Source organism: Ursus americanus, chromosome X (genome assembly GCF_024610735.1).
Source record: "Ursus americanus isolate L20-20 chromosome X, mUrsAme1.1.p, whole genome shotgun sequence".
Lineage (NCBI taxonomy): Eukaryota > Metazoa > Chordata > Mammalia > Carnivora > Ursidae > Ursus > Ursus americanus.
This window is the reverse complement of record NC_142164.1, coordinates 22052168-22058167: the sequence shown is the minus strand read 5'-3', so window position 1 is coordinate 22058167 and position 6000 is coordinate 22052168. Positions and strand designations below refer to the sequence as shown.

Sequence of the window (6000 nt, the reverse complement as noted above, 5' to 3'; positions counted from 1 at the left end):
TCCCCCTTCTGAGGGGAGGGGGTGGGAGAATGGGATACACTGGCGATGGGTAGTAAGGAAGGCACATATTGCATGGTGCACTGGGTGTCATATGCAACTAATGAATCATTGAACTTTATATAGAAAATGAGGGATGTACTGTATGGTGATTAACATAATATAATAAAAAATATTATTATAAATAAAGAAAAGAAGATGTGGTCCATATATACAATGGAATGTCACTCAGCCATCAGAAAGAATGATTACCCAACATTTGCAGCAACATGGACAGGACTGGAGATTATGCTAAGTAGAATAAGTCAAGCAGAGAAAGACAATTATCATATGGTTTCACTCATTTATGGAACATAAGAAATAGCAGGAAGATAGGTAGGAGAAGGAAGGGAAGAATGAAGGGGGGTAAACAGAAGGGGAAATGAACCATGAGAGACTATGGACTCTGGGAAAGGAACTGAGGGCTTCAGAGGGGAAGGGGGTGGGGGACTGGGATAGGCCCATGATGGGTATTAAGGAAGGCACATATTGCATGGTGCACTGGGTGTTATAGGCAAATAATGAATCATGGAACACTACATCAAAAACTAAGGATATACTGTATGGTGACTAACATAACATAATAAAAAATTATTATTAAAAAATTTAAAAATTTTAAAAAATGTGAAACTATAAAAAAAATGTAGAAGAAAACACAAGAAAAATATTGGTGACCTTGGATTTAGTAATGAGTTTTTAGTGCAACACCAAAAGCAAGACTAGTGAAAGAAAACAAAATAATTTGGATTTTATTAAAACTAAAAAAAAAAAAATCTGTTCTTTTGAAGACACAATTAAGAGTGAAGAGACAAGGGGTGCCTGGGTGGCACAGCAGTTAAGCGTCTGCCTTCGGCTCAGGGCGTGATCCCGGCGTTCTGGGATCGAGCCCCACATCAGGCTCTTCCGCTATGAGCCTGCTTCTTCCTCTCCCACTCTCCCTGCTTGTGTTCCCTCTCTCGCTGGCTGTCTCTATCTCTGTCGAATAAATAAATAAAATCTTTAAAAAAAAAAAAAGAGTGAAGAGACAAGCCACAAACTGAGGGAACATATTTGCAAAACACTTATCTGATAAAGGCCTTCTTTCCAATATATGCAACTCAAAAATAACAGAACAAACAACCCACAATGCATGAAAGTATAAACAAACACTTCATGAAAGAATTATTCAGATAGAGAATAATCATAATCATATGATGTCAGCATCATTTGTAATTAGGGTACTGTGAATTAAAACAATGAGTTATCTCTATACATCAATTAGAAAAGTACAAATAACTAGCAATGTCAATTGCTAATGAGGATACAGACCAACAGGAACTCTCATTCACTGCTTATAGAAGTGCAAACTGGTACAGCCACCTTGGAATGCAGCTGGAAGTTTCTTACACAGACAAACATAGTAAGAAGTCCATACATGTACATTCAATTAAGTTTCTACTAGGCTGCCAAGAGTATACAATTGGAAAAGAAGTCTCCTTAACAAATGGCCTTGGGAAACCTAGATCTCTACATGCAGAAGAATGAAGTTAGATTACTTATATACAAAAATTAACTCAAAGCAGGTTAAAGATAAACTTTAAAACTGACACTATAAACTTCTTAGAAGAAAACATAAGGGCAAATATTCATGACCTTCAATTTGGCAATGGTTTCTTAGAAATGACACCAAAAGCACATGTAAGAAAAGAAAACATTGTTAAATTGTACTTCATTAAAATTAAATTCTCTTGTGCATTGAAGGCCATTATTCAGAGTGAAAAGTCAATCCAAAAAAAATAATGAGAAAAGAAAACCCACACATATGATAATAGTTTAATGGCCAGGATATATAAACAACTCTGACAGCTCAACAACAAAAAATAACAAACAACACAATTGAAAATTGGGCCAAGTACTTGAACAGATTTCTCCCCAAAGACAATATGCAAATGGAAAATAAACATATTAAAAGATACTATCACTAATCATTAGGGAAATGCAAATCAAAACATGACATACCTGTTCATATACTTTAGAATGGCTATTATTCAAAAACAGGAAATAACTAGTGTAGGCAAGTATGTGAAGAAAAGGAACCCTCATGCTTTGTGGTTGGGAATGTAAAATGAATGGTGCAGCTGCTCACTAAACATTTTGATAGTTCCTCAAACATTTAAACATAAAATTAACATATGACCCAGAAATTCAACTCTTAAATATATACCCAAAAGAATTGAAGATGGAGACACATATACACCAATGGTTACAACAATGTGCCACCAAGAATGAACTGAAACCCGAAATGGCAAAAAAATTTTATTAAGCATCTTGCTTAAAGAACAATATCACCTCCCACTGGTGTTCCTATGATCTGACATTTAGACTTGTCCTCACCATGTGAGGTTTTTAAAAATCATCTTTTCTAAATGATAAATCTCCCAAACTCCTTGAGACTTTCAAAGATAATCCCCATCTGTTTAAAATTGTTCGGAGACGTCTCAATGGATGCACCAATTCACACAGATAAACACCTATCAAAAGAGGCTGTGACATTGATGGGGGGCCCCTTTGGAAGCCAGCTGTTCCAGTTCTTTCATAAGACTTTCCTCAAGCCCAGAAAAGCAAGTAATGCCCCTAGACAGCACAATTTTCACAAAAAGATTCTTCTGAATTTTAGCGCCACCCTTCATAATGCTGCTGGAGACTATTTTGGAGAGTCCCAGATTGTGGATACCCAGCTGGTCAGATGCAAAAAGAATCTCAGGCACCAGGTACAGCTGGTTCTCAATGTAGATGGCATTCTCAATTGGCTGTTTATATTCTCTCAGTTGGCAGTTTGTATTGCATGATCTCATCTGGCCTCTTACATAGTTCTTTTCTGGCTCCAAGGCCATATAACAAAGCTTCTCTTTGATGTCATTCAGTAAGACCTTGTCAAATATACAAAGGAAGGTGCTCACACCAGTGAGAAGGAACCAGGTGATATGCTATGTGACGTCCTTCCTTGTCATATAGAGCTTGATGAGAGCATTACGTAGGGAATAACCCTCAAATATAGGGACAGTGCAAGTAACCCCATCCCCATTAGTCCCATGACAGAGGTAGAGCTGTATAGAGTGCTACCACTGCATGGTTAGACAGGTAGAAGGCAGGCACTTTGAAGGTCTCAAACATCAGTTCTGCTATTTTCTCTCAAATCTTTCTTGGGTCCAAGAAGGGTTTAGTTATGAGCACAGCCCAGTGACAGGGTTTTACTTTCAGCTCCCATTCAAAAGGATACTTTCAGAGTTTCTCCATGTCACCATATCCTATTACCAGTCCATACTCATGGGGGAAGTGCAAATGCAAGCCTTCATACTTATATGGGATTTCTTCCCTACAAAGTACTTTTTCTAATTGGCTCCTGACAAAAGCATGCTTAATTTTGGATACCCCATGACAAAACTGATGACATTATGGGGTCCAATCTCTCTAGACATGGCTGCTTTGCAGAGTCCTGGTCCATTGTCAAAAATTATAGCTGGAATATCTACTACATATGTGTTAAACACTTCTACAGTGTGCTCTTTCAAACTTCAACGAAATAAAGGAAACTTGATCACTTTGTAAGACAACAAGCACCTGTGGATGTCCCCAGAGAACATCAGAGACTTTAAAGAGTATGGTTTCTGAGCCATGTGCACTTCCTGCTTGGTGCAAGCAGAGGAAGGCAAACCATACCTATGAACAGCTTTGATAAACCTGTGAACTTGAAGCCGAGACCAAGCATTAGTACCAAGTGAAGGTACCAAGCTATGTCCCTGTCCCAGAGAACTGTTTTTTTTTCTGCTCTGTTCAGCTGATATTTATGGAATGACGAAAATACCCTTCCCTTCGTAAGGGGAAAAGTTAAGCACTTGATACAGGTCTGGGTCTGAGTGGGGATTCCTGCAACTCAGTTCCAGCACCACTCAGAACATTTCTCTTTCCCCCTTCTTACAGTTATTTTTAAACAACTTTGAGACAAATTTTGCATACCATACAATTTACCAATTTAAAGTATATAATACAATGATTCTTATTATATTCGATGATAGGTACAAACATCATAGATATCAATTTATATTATTTTCATTAGCTCAAACAGAATCCCATACCCTCTAACCAGCACATCTTCAGACCATTCCCCCAAGCCTTAAGCAACCACTAATATATTTTTTGTCTTTATGGATTTACCGCTTTTGCATATTTCTTGTGAATGGAAGCATAAAATATGTTAACTTTTGTGACCAATTTCATTTTCTTTATATATTGTTTTTGAGGTTCATACATTGCTTAGAGATAGCACATTGTGTTTATCCATTCATCAGTTAACAGGCATATGGATTTTTCCCATCTTTGACTATTAAGAAATATACTGCTAGAAACAATCTTGAATATGTTCTTTGGAAAGACTTAAGTTTTCATTTCCTTTGGTTATATATCTAAAAAATGGAAAAGCTGAGAAATATGATAATACTATGTTTAATTATTTCAGGAACTATCAGTCTGTTTTCCGAAGTGTCTCATGCATTTTACATTCAAACTAGCAGTGTAGGAGAGTTCCTACTTTTCCACATGCTCACCAACACTAATTAGTATCTGACTTTTTTATTCTAGGCATTATATTGTGATATGGCATCTCATTTAGATTTTGATTTCTTTTTTAAAAATTATTATTATGTTATGTTTGTCACCATACAGTACATCATTAATTTTTGATGTAGTGTTCCATGATTCATTGTTTGCATCAACATGGATGGAACTGGAGGAGATTATGCTAAGTGAAATAAGTCAAGCAGAGAAAGATAATTATCATATGGTTTCACTTATTTGTGATTTTGATTTCTATTTCCTTGATAGCTAATGATGTCAAGTGTCTTTTCATATGTTTATTGGCCATTAGTTTATTGCTTTGGAGAAATATCTATTCAGTTCAGTCCTTTTTAGAGTAAGTTTGTAAACTCAAAATGGATAAAAGACCTCAGTGTGAGACAGGAATCCATCAAAATCCTAGAGGAGAACATAGGCAATGACCTCTTCAACATTGACCACAGTGACTTCTTTCAAGACATGTCTCTAAAAGCAAGGTAAACAAAAGCAAAAATGAACTTTTAGGACTTCATCAAGATAAAAAATTTTGCACAGCAAAGGAAGCAGTCAACAAAACTAAGAGGCAACCCATGGAATGGGAGAAGATATTTGGAAATGACATTACAGATAAAGGATTAGTATCCAAGATTTATAAAGAACTTCTCAAACTCAACACCCAAAAAACAAATAATCCAGTCATGAAATGGGCAGAAGATATGAACACAGACTTCTTCAAAGAAGACATACAAATGACTAGCAGACACATGAAAAAATGTTCAACATCACTAGCCATCAGGGAAATACAAATCAAAACCATAATGAGATACTACCTTACACCAGTTAGAATGGCAAAAATTAACAAAACAGGAAACAACAATTGTTGGTGAGGATGTGGAGAAAGGGAAACCCTCTTACACTGTTGTTGGGAATGCAAACTGGTACAGCCACTTTGGAAAACAGCATGAAGTTTTCTCAAGACATTAAAAATAGATCTATCCTACAACCCAGCAATTGCACTACTAGGTATTTACCCCAAAGATACAGATGCAGTGAAAAGAAGGGGCACCTGCACCCCAATGTTTATAGCAGCAATGTCCACAATAGCCAGACTGTGGAAGGAGCTGAGATGCCTTTCAACAGATGAATGGATAAAGAAGATGTGGTTCGTATATACAATCGAATATTACTCAACCATCAGAAAGGATGAATACCTACCATTTGCATCAACATGGATGGAACTGGAGGAGATTATGCTAAGCAAAATAAGTCAAGAAGAGAAAGACAATTATCATATGGTTTCACCCATATTTGGAACATAAGGAATAGCATGGATGACCACAGGGGAAGGGAGGGAAAACCGAATGGAAAGAAATC

The 6000-nt window shown here is 36.7% G+C and overlaps 1 pseudogene; it reads right to left on the bottom strand.

Moving 5' to 3' along the window:
- Nucleotides 1-2397: 2397 nt before the first annotated feature.
- The window catches only part of LOC123787630 (actin-related protein T1-like), a 66967-nt pseudogene continuing 63364 nt past the window's right edge, over nucleotides 2398-6000 (bottom strand).